This window comes from Rhinopithecus roxellana, chromosome 16 (genome assembly GCF_007565055.1).
Source record: "Rhinopithecus roxellana isolate Shanxi Qingling chromosome 16, ASM756505v1, whole genome shotgun sequence".
Lineage (NCBI taxonomy): Eukaryota > Metazoa > Chordata > Mammalia > Primates > Cercopithecidae > Rhinopithecus > Rhinopithecus roxellana.
Window position 1 is genome coordinate 5323078 of NC_044564.1, and position 20539 is coordinate 5343616.

Below are 20539 nucleotides of genomic sequence, written 5' to 3' on the forward strand. Positions count from 1 at the left end.
CTGCTTTGTGATGTGTGAATTCATCTCACAGAGTTGCACCGTTCCTTTTTCATTGTGCAGGTTGGTGACACTGTTTTCATGGAATCTGCAACAGGATGTTTGGGAGTGCATTGAAGCCTATGGTGACAAAGGAAATATCCTCATAGAAAAACCAAAAAGAAGCTTTCTGAGAAATGGCTTTGTGTTGTGTGAATTCAAGTCACAGAGTTACACTGTTTATTTCATTGAGCAGTTTGTTAACACTGTTTTCTTGGAATCTGAAGTGGCATACTTCGGAGAACATTGATGTTTATTGTTATAAAGGAAATATCCTCAGACAAACCTAGAAAGAAGCTTTATGGGTCTTCTTTGTGATGTGTAATATCATGTCAGAGAGTTACACTGGTTCTTTTCATTGAGCAGTTTGCTAACACTGCTTTCTTGGAATCTGCAATGGGATATTTCAGAACATATTGAAGGTTATGATGACAAAGGAAATATCCTCATATAAAAACTAGAAACAAACTTTCTGAGAAAACGCTCTGTGATGTATTAATTATTCTCACTGAGTTACATGATTCTTTCCATGGATCAGTTTGGTAGCACAGTTTTTGGAGGATCTGAGAAGGGATATTTTGGATCACATTGAAACGTATGGTGACCAAGGAAATATCCTCAGATAAAAACTAGAAAGAATCTTTCTGAGAAAGTTCTTCAGTATGTGTGAATTCCACTCACAGAGATACAACTTTCTTTTCATGGCACAGTTTGCTAATTCTCTTTTCATGGAATCTTCAAAGGGATATTTGGGAGCGCATTGAGGCCTATGTTGAAAAAGGGCATATTCTCAGTTAAAAACTAGAGAGAATCTTTCTGAGAAACTGCCTTGTTTTGTGTGAATTCATCTCTTAGAGTTGCGCAGTTGTTTTTATTGAGCAGTTTGTTAACAATGTTTTCTTGGAATATGCAATGGGATATTTTGGAGTGCATTGCAGCCTATGGTGACAAAGGACATATAATCAGGTGAAAACAAAAAGAAACCTATTGAGAAACTGCTTTGTGTTGTGTCAATTCATCTCACAGAGTTACAGTGTTCTTCTTATTGATCAGTTTGCAAACACTGTTTTCTTGGAATATGCAATGGGATATTTCGGAGTGCATTGAAGCTTATGGTGACTAAGGAAATCTCTTCAGAAAAATCAAGAAACTTTCTGAGTAACTGCTTTGTGATTTGTGAATTCATCTCAGAGTTACGTGATTCTTTTCATGCAGCAGTTTGATAGCACTGTTTTTGGGGAATCTGAGAAGGGATATTTCACATCGCATTGAAGCCTATGGTTACAAAGGAATTATCCTCAGATAAAAACTGGAAAGAAGCTTTCTAAGAGAGCTCTTTGTGATGTGTGAATTAGTCTAACAGACTTACACCTTTCTTTTCATGGAGCAGTGTGGTAACACTGTTTTCATGGAATCTGTAAAGGGATATTTGGAAGTGCATTGAAACCTATGTTGACAAAGAAAATATCCTCAGATAAAAAACAAAAATACTTTTCTGAGCAACTGCTTTGTGATGTGTGAATTCATCTCACAGATTTACACGTTTCTTTTGTGGAGCAGAAAATAGTGGAGCAGTTTGCTAACACTATTTTCGTGAAATCTGTCAGGGGATATTGGCAAGTGCACTAAGGTGTATAGTGAAAATGGAAATATCCTCATACAAAAACTAGAAAGAAGCTTTTTGAGAAACTGTATTTGATTTGTTAATTCATCTCTCAGAGTTACATGATTCTTTTCATGGAGCAGTTTGGTTGCATTGTTTTTGGGGAATCTGAGAAGGGATATATTGGATTGGATCTCACAGAACTACTTGGTGCATTTCTTTGAGCTGTTTGATAATATTGTCTTCCTGGAGTCTGCAATAGGATATTTGGGAGTGCACTGAAGCGTACGGTGACAAAGGAAATATCCTCAGAAAAACATTAGAAAGATGCTTTCTGAGAAACTTGTTTTTGATGTGTGAATTCACTTCACAGAAATACAACTTTCTTTTCATGGAGCAGTTTCTCAGCACTGTTTTTGGGGGAAATTGAGGAGTATTTTGAATTGCATTGTAGCGTAGGGTGACAAAGTAAATATCCTGAGATAAAAACTAGAAAAAAGCTTTCTGAGAAACAGCTTTGGGAGGTGTGAATACATCTCACAGAGTTACACCGTGCTTTTCATCAGGCAGTTTGCAACAGTGTTTTCTTGGAATCTGCAATGGGATATTTCAGAGCACCTTGAAACCTATGGAGATAAAGGAAATATCTTCATATAAAAACTAGTAAGAAGCTTTGTGAGAAACTGCTAGTGATGTGTTAATTCATCTCACAGAGTTACACTAGTGTTTTCGTGGATGTTTGGTAGCACTGTTTTTGTGTAACCTGAGAAGGGATATATTGGATCGCATTGAAGTTGATGGTTATTATTACAAAGGAATTATCCTCAGATAAAAACTGGAAAGAAGCTTTCTGAGAGAGCTCTTTGTGATGTGTGAATTCGTCTAACAGACACCTTTCTTTTCATGGAGCAGTGTGGTAACACTGTTTTCATAGAATCTGCAAAGGGATACTTGGGAGTACATTGAGGTCTATGGTGAAAAAGGAAATATCCTCAGATAAAAACTAGAAAGAAGCTTTCTGAGAAACTGCTTTGTGATGTATGAATTCATCTCAGAGCGTTACACTGTTCTTTTCATTGAGAAGAATGCTAACACTGTTTTCTTGTAATCTGCAATGGGATATTTCAGAGCTCATAGAAGCTTACGGTGACAAAGGAAATATCCTCATACAAAAACAAGAAAGATGCTTTCTGAGAAACTCTTTTGTTATTTTTGAATTCTTCTCACAGATTTACAGAAACCTTTTCATGTAGCAGTTTGGTAGAACACTCTTTGGGAAATATGAGAAGGGATATTTTGGATCAGATTGAAGTTGATGGTGCCAATGGAAATATCCTCAGACAAAAGTGGAAACAAGCTTTCTGAGAAGGTTTTTTGTGATGTGTGAATTCATCTCACAGAGTTACACCTTTCTTTTCATGGAGCAGTTTGCTAACACTGTTTTCATGGAACCTGCAATGGGATATTCTGGAGCGCATTGAGGTCTCTAATGAAAAAGGAATTATCCTCAGATGAATACTAGAAAGAAGCTTTGTGAGAAACTGCTTTATGATGGGTGAATTAGTCTCAAAGTGTTACACATTTCTTTTCATTGAGCCGTTTGGTAGTGCTGTTTTGGGGGAATCTGCAAAGGGATTTTCGGGAGCTCACTGAGGCCTATGGTGAAAAAGGAAATACCTTCAGATAATAACTGGAGAGAAGGTTTTTGAGAAACTGTTTTGTGATGCGTTTATTCACCTCATAGAGATAAACCATTTTGTTTATTGAGCAGTATGGTCTCACTGTTTCTTTGATGTCTGAGAAGGGATATTTTGGACCGCATTGAGGCTGATGGAGGAAAAGTAAATATGCTCAGATAAAAACTGGAAAGGAGCTTTCTGAGAAATATTTTTGTGATGGGTGAATTCATCTCCCAGAATTAAACCATTCTTTACATTTAGCATTTTGTTAGCACTCCATTTTTGGAATCTACAAAGTGATATTTGGAGCGCAGAGAAGCCTTTTGTGAAAAAGGAAATACCCTCAGACAAAAACTAGAAAGAAGCTTTCTGAGAGACTGTTTTGTGATGGGTGAATTCAACACACAGAATTCCACCTTCATTTTCTTTGAGCAGTTTGGCTGCACTGTTTTTATGGAATATGCAAAGGGATATTCAGGAGCTCCTAGAGGCCTATGGTGAAAAAGGAAATAATATCAGATAAAAACTGGATACAAGCTTTTGAAGAAACGGTTTTTTGATGTGTGTATGCATGTCATAGAGTTTAACATTTTTCTTTAATGAGCAAATCGGCATTCCTGTTTTTGTGGTATCTCAGAAGAGTTTTGGGGGGCACTTTGAAGGCGATGGTGAAAAAGGAAATATCCTCAGATTTAAACTAGAAAGAATCTTTCTGAGAAACGTCTTTGTGATGGTTGAATTCATTTCACAGAGTTACACCTTTCTTTTCATTGTCCAGTTTGGTAGCACTGTTTTTGTGGAAACTGCATGGGGATATCTGGGAGCACATAGAGGCCTATGGTGAAAAAAGAAAATTCTTCAGGTAAAAACTGGAGAGAAGCTTTCAGGGAAACTCCTTTGTGATGTGTGCATCCATCTCGTAGGGCTAAACGTTTCTGTGGAGAGAGAAATTTGACATCACTGTTTTAGTGTTGTCTGAGAAGGGATATTTGGGAGTGCATTGAAGCCTATGGTGGCAAAGGAAACATCCTCAGATAAAAACTAGAAGGAAGCTTTCTAAGAAACTGCTTTTGGATGGGGGAATTCATCTCACAGAGATACACACGTGTTTTCATTGAGCAGTTTGATAATACTGTTTTCATGGAATCTGCAATAGGATATTTGGGAGTGCATTGAAGCCTATGGTGACAAAGGAAATATCCTTAGAAAAAAACAGAAAGGAAGCTTTCTGAGAAACTCCTTTGTGATGTGAAAATTTATCTCACCTATTTACACCTTTCTTTTAATGGAGCAGATTGCTAACACTATTTTCGTGGAATCTGCAAAGGAATATTTGCGAGTGCACTGAGGCTTATGGTGAAAAAGGAAATATTCCCAGACAAAAACTAGCAGGAAGATTTCTGAGAAACTGCTTTGTGAATTGTGAATTCATCTCCCAGAATTACACAATTCTTTTCATAGAGCAGTTTGGTAGCACTGCTTTGGGGGAATCTGAGAAGGCATATTTTGGATCACATTGAAGACTATGGTGACAAAGGTAATATTCTCAGATTAAAACTAGTAAGAAGCTTTCTGAGAAACTGCTTTGTGATGTGTGAATTCATCTCACAGAGTTACACCTTTCCTTTCATGGAGTAGTTTGCTAACACTGTTTTTGTGGAATCCACAAAGGGATATTTATGAGCGATTTGAGACTCTTGGTGAAAAGGCAAATATCCTCAGATTAAAACTAGAAAAAAGCTTTCTCAGAAACTGCTTTATGATGCGTGAATTCATCTCACAGAGTTACACTGTTCTTTGCATTGAACATTTCACTAACAATGTTTTCGTGAAATGTTCAGTAGTATATTTTGGAGCACATTGAAGCCTATGGTGACAAAGGAATTATTCTCAGATAAAAACCGAAACAAAGCTTTGTGAGAAACTGCTTTGTAATTAGTGAATTCATCCCATAGGGTTACACTGTTCTTTCCATTGAACAGTTTGCTAATGCTGTGTTTTTGGAATCTGCAATGGGATATTTTGAAGAAAATTCAAGTTTAGGGTGACAGAGAAAATATCTTCAGACAAAAGCTAGAAAGAAGTGTTCTGAAAAACCGCTTTGTGATTTTTGAATTTATCTCACAGAGTTACATGATTCTTTACATGGAACAGTTTGATAGTACTGTTTTTATGGAATCTTCAAAGGGATATTCAGGAAGTCTTAGAGGCCTATGGTGAGAAAGGAAATAACTTCAGATAAAAACTGCAGAGAAACTTTTTGAGAAATGGTTTTTGATGTGTTTATTCATCTTATAGAGATTAATCTTTTTGTTGATTGAAGAGCTAGGCATCACTGTTTTTTTGGTATCTGAGAGGACATATTTGGGACCACATTGAAGCCTATGGTGAGAAAGGAAATATCCTCAGATTTAAAGTAGAAAGAAGCTTTCTGAGAAACTGCTTTGTGATGGGTGAATTCATCTCACAGAATTACACCATCCTTTTCATTGAGCAGTTTGGTAGCACTGTTTTTGTGGAATCTGCAGAGGGATATTTGGGAGTATATAGAGGACTACGGTGAAAAAAGAAAATACTTCAGGTAAACACTGGAGATAAGCTTTCTGAGAAACTACATTACTATGTGTGTATTCATCTCATAGAGCTAAACCTTTCTCTTGAGAGAACACTTTGGCTTCACTGTTTTTATGGTGCCTGAGAAGGGATATTTGGGAGCCTATTGAAGTCTATAGTGGAAAAGAAAATATCCTCAGATAAATACTAGAAAGAAGCTTTCTGAGACACTGCTTTCTAATTTGTGAATTCATCTCAGAGTTACAATTTCCTTTCATGATACAGTTTGTTAACACTTTTCTTGTGGAATCTGAGAAAGGATATTTTGGATCACATTCAAGGCTATGTTAACAAAAGAAATATCCTCAAATAAAAACTAGATACAAGCTTCCTGAGAAACAACTTTCTAATGGATGAGTATGTCTCACAGAGTTAAACCTTTCTTTTCAATGAACAGTTTGGTATCACTGTTTCTGTGGAATTGACAGAGGGATATTTGGGAGTACATAGACGCCTAAGGTGAAAGAAAACATTCTTCAGGTAAAAACTGGAGAGAACTTTCTGAGAAACTCCTTTGTGAGGTGTGCATTCATCTCATAGGGCTACACGTTTCTGTTGAGGGAGCACTTTGATATCACTGTTTTTGTGGTGTTTGAAAAGGGATATTTGGGAGTGCATTGAAGCCTATGGTGGAAAAGGAAACATCCTGATATAAAAAAAAGATAGAAGCTTTCTGAGAATCCACTTTGTAATGTGTTAACTCATCTCACAGAGTTACACAATTAGCAATTTGGTAGCACTGTTTTTGTTGAATCTGAGAAGGAATATTTTGGATCGCATTGAAGCCCCTGATTACAAAGGAAATATCCTCAGATTAAAACTAGAAGGAACTAGAAGGAAGCTTCCTGAGAATGTTCTTTGCAATGTGTGAATTCATCTCACAAAGTTACACGTTTATTTCATGGAGCAGTTTGCTGACACTGTTTTCGTGGAATCTGCAAAGGGATATTTGGGAGTGCATTGAGGCCCATAGTGAAAAAGGAAATATCCTCAGATAAAAGCTAGAAAGAAACTTTCTGAGAAACTGCTTTGTGATGTGTGAATTCATCTCACAGAGTTACAACGTTTTTTCATTGAGCAGTTTGCTAACAATATTTTCATTGAATCTTCAGTAGGATACTGTGGAGTGCATTGAAGCCTACAGAGACGTAGAAAATATCCCCAGATAAAAACCAAAAGAAGCTCTCTGAGAAACTGCTTTGGGATGTGGGAATTAATCTCACAGAGGTGCACTGTTCTTTTCATTGATCAGTTTGCTACTACTATTTTCTTGGAATCTGCAATGGGATACTTTGGAGTGCATTGACGCTTATGGTGACAAAGGAAATATCCTCAGACAAAAACTAGAAAGAAGGATTCTGAGAAACTGCTTTGTGATTTGTGATTTGATCTCACAGAGTTACACGATTCTTTTTATGGAGCAGTTTGGTAGCCCTATTTTTAAGGAATCTGCAAAGATATATTGGGGAGTCCCAGAGGCCTATGGTAAAAAAGGAAATAACTTCAGATAAAAACTAGAGAGAAGCTTTTCGAGAAATGCTTTTGCTGTGTAATCATCTCATGGACTTTAATCTCTTTGTTGATTGAGCAGTTCAGCATTCCTGTTTTTGCGCTATCTGAGAGGAGATATTTAGGAACACATTGAAGTCTATGGTGAAAAAGGAAATATACTCAGATTTAAACTATAAATGAAGCTTTCTGAGAAACTGCTTTGTGATGGGTGAATTCACCTCACAGAGTTACACCTTTCTTTTCATGGAGCAATTTGTTAGCACTGTTTTTGTGGAATGTCCAGAGGGATATTTGGTAGTGTATAGAGGCCTAAGGTGAAAAAAGAAAATTCTTCAGGTAAAAACTGGAGAGAAGTTTTCTGAGAAACTGTTCATGATGTGTGCATTCATCTCACAGAGCTAAACGTTTCTGTTGAGGGAGCACTTTGGTATCACTGTTTTTGTGGTGTATGAGAAGGGATATTTGGAAGCACCTTGAAGCCTATGGTGGAAAAGTAAACATCCTCAGATAAAAACTAGAAAAAAGCTTCAGAGAAACTGCTTTGTGATGGGTCAATTTATCTCACAGAGTTACAACGTTATTTTCATGGAGCAGTTTTTTAGCACTGTTTTTGTGGAATATGCAGAGGGATAATTGGGAGTGCATAGAGGCCTAAGGTGAAAAAAAATTCTTAAGGTCACAACTGGAGAGAATATTTCGGAGAAACTCCTTTGTGATGAGTGCATTCATTTCATAGAGCTGAACGTTTCTGTTGAGGGAGCACTTGGCATCACTGTTTTTGTGGTGTCTGAGAAGGGATATTTGGGAGTGAATTGAAGTCTATGGTGGAAAAGGAAATATCGTCATATAAAAACTAGAAAGTTTTATTTGAAACCGCTTTGTAATGTGTTAATTCACCTCACAGAGTTATACAATTCTTTTCATGGATCAGTTTGGTAGCATTGTTTTTGGGGAAACTGAGAAGAGATATTTTGGATCTCATTGAAGACTATGGTCACAAAGGCAATATCCTCATATAAAAAATAGAAAGAAGCTTTCTGAGAAAGTTCTTTGTGATGTGTGAATTCATCTCACAGCATTACACCTTTCTTTTCATGGAGCAGTTCGCTAACACTGTTTTCTTGGAAATTACAAAGGGATATTTGGGAGCGCATTGAGGCCAACAGTGAAAAAGGAAATATCCTCAGATAAAAACTAGAAATAAGCTTTCTGAGAAACAGTTTGTGTGATATGAGAATTCATCACACAGAGTCACACCATTCTTTTCATTTAGCAGTTCGATAACAATGTTTTCTTGGAATCTGTAATGGGATATTTTGGAGCACTTTGAAGCTTACGGTGACTAAGAAAATATCCTCAGATAAAAACAAAAAAGAAGCTTTCTGACAAACTGCTTTATGATGTGTGAAGTCACCTCACAGAGTTACACGATTCTTTTCATGGATCAGTTTGGTAGCACTGTTTTCATGGCATCTTCAAAGGGATATTCAGAAGCTCCTAGAGGCCTACGGTGAAAAAGGAAATAACCTCCAATAAAAACTGGAGAGAAGCTTATCTAGAAACAGTTTTCTGATATGTGTATTCATATCATATAGTTTAACCTTTTTGTTGATTAAGCAGTTCGGCCTCACTGTTTCTGTGGTATCTGAGAGGATATATTTCAGAGCACATTGAAGCTTATGGTGAAGAAGGAAATATCGTCAGATTTAAACTAGAAAGAAGCTTTCTGAGAACTGCTTGGTGATGGGGCAATTCATCTCACAGATTTTCAATTTTGTTTCCACTGACCAATTTGGTAACACTATTTTTGTGGAATCTGCAAAGGGGTATTTTGCAGTACATAGAGTCCAACGGCAAAAAAGGAAATATCTTCAGGTAAAAACTGAAGAGAAGCTTTCTGAGAAACTCCTTTGTGATGTGTGCATTCATCTCACAGAGTTACACCGTTCTTTTCATTGAGCAGTTTTCTAACAATGTTTTCGTGGAATCTGCAATAGGATATTTTGGAGCACATTGAAGTCTATGGTGACAAACGAAATATCATCAGATAAAAACCAAAAAGAAGCTTTCTGAGAAACTGCTTTGTGATGTGTGAATTCATCTCACAGAGTCACAACGTACTTTTCATTGAGCAGTTTGCTAACAGTGTTTTCTTGGAATCTGCAAGGGGATAATTCGGAGCACATTGAAGCTTATGGTGAAAAAGGAAATATTCTCATATGAAAACTAGAAAGAAACTTTCTGAGACACCGCTTTGTGATGTGTAGGTTCATCTCAAAGAGTTACACAATTCTTTTCATGGATCAGTTTGGTAGCTCTGTGTTTGGGGAATATAAGAAGTGATATTTTGGATCGCATTGAAGCCTGTGGTGACAAAGGAATTTTCCTCAGTTAAGAACTAGAAGGAAGCTTTCTGATAAAGTTCTTTGTGATGTTTGAATTCATCTCACAGATTTACACTTTTCTTTTCATGGAGCAGTATGCTATCACTGTTTTTGTGGAATCTAAAAAGAGAGATTTTGCATTGCTTTGAGACCTATGATGAAAGAGGAAATATCGTCAGATTAAAACTTAAAATAACCTTTCTGAGAAAATGCTTTGTGATTCGTGAATTCATCTCACAGAGTTACCCTTTTCTTTTCATTGATCAGTTTGTTATCACTGTTTTTTGGAATCTTCAATGGTATATCTCAGAGCTCATAGATGCTTATGGTGACAATGGAAATATCCTTAGAAAAACTAGAAAGAAGCTTTCTGAGAAACTGATTGGTGATTTGTGAATTCAACTCTCAGAGTTACCTGATTCCTTTCATGGAGCAGTTTGGTAGCACTGTTTCTGGGGACTCTGAGAAGGGATATTTTGGATTGCATTGAAGCCTTCAATGACCAAGTGAATATACTCAAGTAAAACATAGACAGAAGCTTTCTGAGAAAGATTTTTGTGATGTGTGAATTCATCTCATAGAGTTACACCATTCTTTTCATTCAACAGTTTGATAACACTGTTTTCCTGGAATCTTCAAAGGGATATTTGGTAATGTATGGAGGCCTATGATGAAATAGGAAAGAATCTCAGATAAAAACTAGAAATAAGTTTTCTGAGAAACTCCTTTGTGATGTGTGAACTCATCTCAAAGAAATACATGTATCCTTGCATTGAGCAGTTTGCTTACACTGTTTAATTGGAATCTGCAATCTGATATTTCAGAGCGCATTGAAGCCTATGGTGACAAAGGTAATATCCCCATATAAAAACTAGAAGGAAGCTTTTTGAGAGGATGCTTTCTGATGTGTGAATTCATCTCACAGAGTTACACCGTTCTTTTCATTGAGCAGTTTGCCTGTTATCTTGGAATCTGCATAGGGATATTTCGGAGTGCATTGAAGCTTATGGTGACAAAGGAAATATCCTCATATAAAATCTAGAAAGAAGCTTTCTGAGAAACCATTTTGTGATTTGTTAATACATCTTACAGAGTTACACGATTCCTTTCATGGATGAGTTCGGTAGCACTGTTTTTGGGGAGTCTGAGGAAGGATATTTTGGATCGCATTGAGGCCAATGATGACAAAGGAAGCATACTTAGTTAAAAACGAGAAAGAATCTTCCTGAGAAATGTCCTTGTGATATGTGAATTCATATCACAGAGTTGCACCTTTCGTTTCATGGAGCAGTTTGCTAACACTGTTTTTGTGAAATCTGCAAAGGGATATTTGGGAGTGCAATAAGGTCTATAGTGAAAAAGGAAATATCCTCAGATAAAAACTAGAAAGATACTTTCTGAGAAACTACTTTGTGATGTGTAAATCCATCTCACAGAGTTACACTGTCCTTTTCATTGAGCAGTTTGCTAACACTGTTTTCTAGGAATCCTCAATGGGATAATTTGGAGCACATTCAAATTTAGGGTGACAAAGAAAATATCCTCAGACAAATACTAGAAAGAAACGTTGTGAGAGACTGCTTTGTGATTTGTGAATTAATCTCACAGAGTTACATGATCATTCACGTGGGGCAGTATTATAGCACTGCTTTCATGGAATCTGCAAAAGGATGGTGGGGAGCAAATGTAGGCCTATAGTGAAAAAGGGGATATAGTCAGATAAAAATTAGAAAGACGCTTTCTGAGAAAGCTTTGTGATGTGTGAATCCATCACCCAGAATTGCAGATTTCTTTTCATGGAGAAGTTTCTTAATACTGTTTTCATGGAATCTGCAAAGGGATGTTTGTGAGTGCCTTGAGGCCTATGGTGAAAAAGGAAATATTCTCAGATTAAAAACTAGAATGAACCTTTCTGAGAAACTGCTTTTTGTTGCATAAATTCGTCTCACAGTGTTACACTGTTCTTTCCATTGAGTAGTTTGATAACACTGTATTCCTGGAATCTGCAATAGGATATTTGGCACACAACGATACCTATGGTGACAAAGGAAGTACCCACAGAAAAAAACTGAAAGAAGCTTTCTGAGAAACTCCTTTGTGATTTGAGAATTCATCTCAGAGTTACACGATTCTTTTCATGGTGAAGTTAGGTAGTACTGCTTTTGGAAAATCTGAGAAGCGTTATTTTCGATCTCATTGAAGCCTATTGGGACAAAGGAAATATACTCAGATAAAAACTAGAAAGAAGCTTTATGGGAAACTGATTTGTGATTTGTGAATTCATTTCACAAATTTACACATTTATTTTCACGGAGCAGTTTGCTAACACTATTTTCATGGAATCTGCAAAGAGATATTCATGAGTGTATTGAGGCCTACAGTGAAAAAGGAAATATCCTCATACAAAAACTAGAAAGAAATTTTCTGAGAAACTACTTGGTGATTTTTGAGTTCATGTCACGGTTCATTTCATGGAGTAGTTTTTTAGCACTGTTTTTGGGGTATCTGAGAAGGGATATTTTGGATTGCAATGAAGCCTATATTGACAAAGGAAATAGCTTCAGATAAAAACTAGAAAGAAGCTTTCTGAGAAAGTTCCTTGTCATGTGTGAATTCATCTCACAGAATTACATCTTTCTTTTTCATGGAGCAGTTTGATAACACTGTTTTCATAGAATCTGCAATAAGATATGTTGGAGTGCATTGAAGCCGCTAGTGAAAAAGGAAATATCCTCAGATAAAAACAAAAAGAAGCTTTCTGAGAAACTGCTTTGTGATGTGTGAATTCATATCACAGAGTTGCACTGTTCTCTTCATTGAGCAGTTTGCTAACAATGTTTTCTTGAAATCTGCAGTGGGATATTTCAGAGTGTGTTGAAGCTTTTGGTGACAAAGCAAATATTCTCAGACAAAAACTAGAAAGAAGCTTTCTGAGAAACTGCTTTGTGATGTGTGAATTCAACTCATAGAGTTACACTGTACTTTTCATTGGGCAGTTTGCTAACACTGTTTTCAAGGTATCTGCAAAGGGATATATGGGAGTGCATTGAGGCCTATGTTGAAAAAGGAACTATCCTCAGATAAAAACTAGAAGGAATTTGTCTGAGAACCAGCTTTGTGATGTGATACTTCATCTCACAGAGTTATACGATTGTTTTAATGGAGCAGTTTGGAAGCACTGTCTTTGGGAATCTGAGAAGGGGTATTTTGGATCACATTGAAGCCTAGGGTAACAAAGAAAATACCCTCAGAAAAAAGGTAAAAGGTTTCTGAGAATGAACTTTGTTTTGTGTGAATTCATCTCACAGAGTTACAGCTCAATTTTCATGGAGCAGTTTGCTACCACTGTTTTAGTGGAATCTGCAAAGGGATATTTGGGAGTGCATTGAGGACTATGGTGAGAAAGGAAATATACTTAAAAACTAGAAAGATTTCTGATAAACAGCTTTGAAGTGTGTGAATTCATTTCACAGATTTGCAACATTCTAATCTTGGAGAAGATAGGTAGCACTGTTTTTGGGGAATCTGAGAAGGGATGTTTTGGTTCGCATTGAGCCCTATGGTGAAAAAGCAAATATCCTCAGTTAAAAACTAGAAAGAAGCTTTCTGTGAAACTGCTTTGTGATGTATAAATTTATCTCATAGAGTTACAGTGCTCTTTTCATTGAGCAGTTTGCTAACACTGTTTTCTTTCAATATGCAATATGATATCTCGGAGTGCTTTGAAGCTTATGGTGACAAAGGAAATAGCCTCATAAAAAAATCAGAAAGGTGCTATCTGAGAAACAGCTTTGTGATGTGTTAATTCATCTCACAGAGTTTCACCATGCTTTCCACGGAGCAGTTTGGTAGCACTGTTTTTGGTTAATCTGATAGGGGATATTTTGGAATGCTTTAAAGCCTATGGTGACAAAGTAAATATCCTCAGATAAAAACCAGAAAGAAAATTTCTGAGAAAGTTCTTTGTGATGTTTGAATTCATCTCACAGAGTTACAGCTTTACTTTTCGTGGAGCACTTTGCTAACACTGTTGTCATGGAATCTGCAGAGGGATATTTGGGAGTGCATTGAGGCCTGTGGTGAAAAAGGAAATATCCTCAGATAAAACTAGAAAGAAACTTTTAGAGTCTTCTTTGTGATGTGTGAATTCATCTCACAGAGATACACTGTTCTGTTCATTGAGTAGTTGCTAACACTGTTTTCTTGGAATCTGCAATGGGATATTTCAGAGTGCATCGAAGTTTATAGTGACAAAGGATATATACTCAGACAAAAACTAGAAAGAAGCTTTCTGAGAAAATACTTTGTGATTCCTGAATTCATCTCATTGATTTACACAAAACTTCATGGAGCAGTTCGGTAGCACTGTTTTTGAGGAATTTGAGAAGGGGTATTTTTGGTCCCGTTGAAGCCACAGTGACAAAGGGAATATCATCAGATAAAAACTAGAAAAAGTTTTCTGAGAAAGCTTTTGTGATGTGTGAATTCATCTCACAGAGTTACACCTTTCTTTTCATGGAGCAGTTTTCGACACTGTTTTCATGGAATCTGCAAGGGGAGATTTCAGAGCCCATTGAGGCCTATATTGAAAAAGTAAATATCCTGAGATAAAAACTAGAAGGAGGCTTTATGAGAAACTGGTTTGTGATGTGTGAATTCATCCCACAGAGTTACACTGTTCTATTCATTGTGCAGTTTGATAACACTCTTTTCTTTTAATCTGCAATATGATATTTTGGAGTGCTTTGAGTCTTATTGTGACAAAGGAAATATCCTCATATGAAAACTACAAATATGCTCTCTGAGAAGCAGCTTTTTGATGTGTTAATTCATCTCACAAAGTTACACTGTTCTTTTCATGGAGGAGTTTGGTAGCACTGTTTTTGGGTAATCTGAAAAGGGATATTTGGGATCTCTTTGAAGCCTATGGTGACTAAGGTGACATCCTCAGATAAAAGCTAGAAAGAAGTTTTCTGAGAAAGTCCTTTGTGACGTGTGAATTCATCTCACAGAATTACACCTTTCCTTTCATACAGAAATTTGCTAACACTGTTTTCATGGAATCTGCAAATGGATATTTGGGAGGGCCCTGAGGCCTATAGTGAAATAAATATATATGAGATAACGACTAGAAAGAAGTTTTTGGAGAAACTGCTTTGTGATGTGTGAATTCATCTCACAGAACTACACCATTGTTTTCATGGAGCAGTTTGGTGGCACTGTTTTTCAGGAATCTGAGAAGGAATATTTTGGATCACATTGAAGCCTATGGTGAGAAAGGGAATATCCTCAGATAAAAACTACAAGGAAGCTTTCTGAGAAAGTTCTTTGTGATGTGTGAATTCATCTCACAGAGTTGCACATTTCTTTTCATGGAGCAGTTTGCTAACAGTTTTTGTGGGATCTGCAAAGGGTATTTGTGGGTGTGTTTAGGCCTGTAGTGAAATAACAAATATCCTCAGATAAAAACTACAAAGAAGTTTTCTGAGAAACTGGTTTGTGATGTGTGAATTCATCTCACAGAGTTACACTGTTCCTCTCATTGAGCAGTTTGCCAACACTGCTTTCTTGGAATCTACAATGGGATATTTTGGAGCGTGTTGAAGCTTATCTTGACAAAGGAAATATCCTCATGTGTAACCTAGAAAGAAGATTTCTGAGAAACTGCCTTGGGATGTGTTAATTCATCTCACAGAGTTACATGCCTCTTTTCATGGATCAGTTTAGTAGTGCTGTTTTTGATTAATCTAAAGCGGATAATTTTGATTGCAGTAATGCCTATGGTGATGAAGTAAATATTCTCATATAAAAACTAGAAAGAAATTTCTGAGAAAGTTCTTTCTGATATTTGAATTCATCTCAGAGGGTTACACCTTTCTTTTCATGAAGCAGTTTGCTAACATTGTTTTCATGCAATCTGCAAAGGATATTTGGGAGTGCATGATACCTAGGGTGAAAAAGTAAATATCCTCAAATAAAAGCTAGAAAGAAACTTTTTGAGAAACTTCTTTGTGATGTGTGAATTCATCTTACAGAGTTACACTGTTCTTTTCATTGAGCAGTTTGCTACACTGTTTTCTTCAATTCTGCAATCTGATATTTCTGAGTGTATTTAAGCTTATGGTGACAAAGGAAATATCCTCATATAAAAACTAGAAAGAAACTTTCTGAGAAACTGCGTTCTGATGTGCTAATTCCATGCACATAGTTACAGGATTCTTTTCTTAGTTCAGTTTGGTAGCACTGTTTTTGGGGAATCTGAGAAGGGATATTTTGTATCGCATAGAAGCCTATGGTGGCAAAAGTAATATCATCAGATAAAAACTAGAAAGGATCTTTCTTAGAAAGTTTTTGTGATGTGTGAATTCATATCACAGAACTACACCTTTCTTTTCATGGAGCAGTTTTCTGACACTGTTGTCGTGGAATCTGCAAAGAGATATTTCGGAGCCCATTGAGGCCTATAGTGAAAAAGTAAATATCCTGAGATAGAAACTAGAAGGAGGGTTTCTGGGAAACTGCTTTGTGATGTGTGAATTCATCTCACAGAGTTACACCATTCATTTCATTGAGCAGTTTGATAGCATTGTTTTTGTGCAATCTGCAGTAGGATATTTGGGAGTGCATTGAAGCCTATGGTGACAAAGGGAATATAATCAGATAAAAAACAAAAAGAAGCTTCCTGAGAGACTGCTTTGTAACGTGTGAATTCATCTCACAGGGTTACACTGTTCTTTTCATTGAGCAGTTTGCTAAGGCTGTTTCCTTGGAATCTGCATTCTGATATTTTGGAGCATATTGAAGATTATGATGGCAAATAAAATATCCTAATATTAAAACTAGAAAGAACCATTCTGAGAAACCACTTTGTGTCATATTAATTCATCTCACAGAGATACATGATTCATTTCATGGATCAGTTTGGTAGCACTGCTTTTGTGATGTCTGAGAAGGGATATTTGAGAGTGCATGGAAGCTGATGGTGGAAAAGGAAATATCGCCAGATAAAAACTAGAAAGTAGCTTTCTGTGAAATTACTTGTGATGGTGAATTCATCACACAGTATTACACCTTTATTTTCTTTGAGCAGTTTGGTAGCACTGTTTTTATGGAATCTGCAAAGGGATATTCTGGACCTCTTAGGGGCCTATGGTGAAAAAGGAAATAACTTCAGTTAAAAACTGGAGAGAAGTTTTTTGAGAAACTGTTTTTGATGTGTGTATTCATCTCATAGAGTTTAATCTTTTTGTCAGTTGAGTAGTCCGTCATCTCTGTTTTTGTGGTACCTGAGAAGAGTTATTAAAGAGCACATCGAAGTCTATGGTGACAAAGGAAATATAATCAGACAAAAAACAAAAACAAGCTTTCTGAGAAACTGCTTTGTGATGTGTAAGTTCATCTCACGGATTTACACCTTTATTTTCATGGAACGGTTTGCTAATACTATTTTCATGGAATCTGCAAAGGTATATTCTCAGGTGCATTGAGGCAAATGGTTGAAAAAGGACATATCCTCAGAAAAAAGTAGAAAGAAGCTTTCTGAAAAACTGATTTGTGGTTTGTGAATTCATCTCACAGAGTTACATGATTCTTTCCATGGAGCAGTTTGGTGGCACTGTTTTTCAGGAATCTGGGAAGGAATATTTTGGATAGCATTGAAGCCTGTGGTGACAAAGGATATATGCTCAGAAAAAATCTAGAAGAAAACATTCTGAGAAACTTCTTTGTGATGTGTGAATTAACCTCCCAGAGTTACACCATTCTTTTCATTGAGAAGCATGCTAACCCTTTTTTTGTGGAATCTGCGATGGTACATTACAGATCGCATTGAAGCCTATGGTCAAAACGTAAATATCCTCAGATAAAATCTAGAAAGGAGCTTTCTGAGAAACAACTTTTGGATGTGTGAATTCATCTCACAGAGAAACACTGTTATTTTCATTGAGCATTATAATAACACTGTTTTGGTGGAACGTGCAGTAGGATATTTGGGAGCGCAGTGAAGCCTATGGTGACAAAGGAAATATCCTAAGAAAAAAACAAAAAGAAGCTTTCTGAGAAACTTCTTTGTGATGTGTGAATTCAACTCAAAGTCTTACACCTTTCTTTTCATGGAGCAGTTTGCAAACACTATTTTCATGTAATCTGCAAAGGGATATTTGCGAGTGCATTGAGGCAAATGGTGAAAAAGGAAATATCCTCAGACAAAAACTAGAAAAAAGATTTCTGAGAAACAGCTGTCTGATGTTTGAATTCATCTCACAGAGTTACACCTTACATTTCATGGAGAAGATTGGTAGCATTATTTTGGGGGAATCTGAGAAGGGATATTTTGGATTGCAATGATGACTATGGTGACAAAGGAAATATACTCAAATAAAAACTAGAAAGAAGCTTTCTGAGAAAGTTCTTCGTGATGTGTGAATTCATCTCACAGAGTTACACCTTTCTTTTCATAAAGCAGATTGCAAACCCTGTATTTTTGGAAACTCCAAAGTGATATATGGGAGTGTATTGAGGCCAATTGTGAAAAAGGAAATATCCTCAAGAAAAAACTAGAAAGAAGATTTCTGAGAAATTACTTTTAGATGTGTGAATTCAACTCACAGAGATACCCAGTTGATTTCATTGCCGAGTTTGATAACACTGTTTTTGTGGAATCTGCAATAGCGTATTTGGGAGTCCATTGAAGAATATGGTGACAAAGTAAATATCCCCAGACAAAAACCACAAAGAAGCTTTCTAAGAAACTGTTTTGTGATATGTGAATTCATCTCACAGAGATACACATTTCATTTCATAGAGCAGTTTGCTAACAGTGTCTTCGTTGGATCTGCATAGGGATATTCACGAGCTCATTGAGGCCTATGGTGAAAAAGGAACTATCCTCAAAAAAAAAAAAAAAAAACTAGAAAGAAGCTTTCTGAGAAACTGCTTTGTGATTTGTGAATTCATCTCACAGTTTTACATGATTCTTTTCATGGAAAGCTTTGGTAGCACTGTTTTTGGGAATCTGAGAAGGAATATTTTTGGTCGTGTTGAAGGCTATGGTGACAAAGGAAATATCCTTAGATAAAAACTAGAAAAATCTTTCTGAGAAACTGCTTTCTGAGGCATTAACTAATCTCACAGAGGTACACAATTCTTTTCATGGATCAGTTTGGTAGCACTGTTTTTGGGCAATCTGAGAAGGGATAATTTGCATCTCATTGAAGCCAATGGTTACAAAAGGAAATATCCTCAGATAAAAACTAGGAAGAAGCTTTATGAGAAAATTCTTTGTGACATGTGAAGTCATCTCTCAGAGTTACACCTTTCTTTTCATGGAGCAGTTTGCTAACACTGTTTTCATGGAATCTGCAAAGGGATATTTGGTAGCGATTTAAGACTGATCGTAAAATAGGAAATATCCTCAAACAAAAAGCAAAAAGAAGCTTACTGAGAAACCTCTTCATGATGTGTTAATTCATCTCACAGAGTTACACTGTAATCTTCATTAAGCAGTTTGCTACCACTGCTTTCTTGGGATCTGCAATCTGATATTTTGGAGCTCATTGAAGCTTAAAGTGACAAAGGAAATATCCTCATATAAAAACTAGAAAGAAGCTTTCTGAGAAACCATTTTGTGATGTGTTAATTCATCTCACATAATTACAGGATTCTTTTCAAGGATCAGTTTGGTAGCACTGTTTCGGGGAATCTGAGAAGGGATATTTTGGATTGCTTTGATGAACATGGAGACAAACGAAATATTCTCAGATAAGAACTAGAAGGAAGTTTTCTTACAAAGTTCTTTGTGACGTATGAATTAATCCAACAGAGCTACAGCTTTATTTTCATGGAGCAGTTTGCTAACACTGTTTTCTTGGATTCTGCAAAGTGATATTTGGGAGCACATTGCGGCCTATCATGGAAATAAATATATACTCATATGAAAATTAGAAAGTAGCTTTCTGAGAAACTGCTTTATGATGTGTGGATTCATCTCACAGAATTACACCTTTCTTTTTATGGAGCAGTTTGCAAATCCTTTTTTTGTGGAATCTGAAAAATGATATATAGGAGCACATTGAGGTCTATGGTGAAAAAGGAAATATCCTCAGATAAAAACTAGAAAGAAGATATCTGAGAAACTACTTTTGGATGTGTGAATTCAGCTCACAGAGAAACACTGTTGTTTTCATTGATGAGATCGATAACACGGTTTTCGTGGATTCTGCAGTAAGATATTAGTAGGATATTTGGGAGCACTTTCAAGAATATGGTGACACAGGAAATATTCCGAGACAAAAACCAGTAAGAAGCTTTCTGAGAAACTGTTTTCTAAAACGTGAATTCACCTCACAGAGTTACACTTTTCTTTTCATGGAGCAGTTTGCTAACAATGTTTTCATGGAATCTGCAAAGGGATATTCACGAGCGTATTGAGGCCTATGGTGAAAAAGATACTCCTCAGACAAAAACTAGAAAGAAGCTTTTTCAGGAACTGCTTTGTGATGTGTTAATTCATCTCACAGAGTTGCACAAATTTTTACATCGATTAGTTTGGTAACACAACTTTTGGAGAATCTGAGAAGGAATATTTTGGATCGCATTGAAGCCTAAGGTGACAAACGAAATATCCTCAGATGAGAACTAGAAAGAAGATTTCTGGAAAGTTCTTTCTGATGTGTGAATTCATCTCACAGAGTTACAACATTCTTTTCATGGAG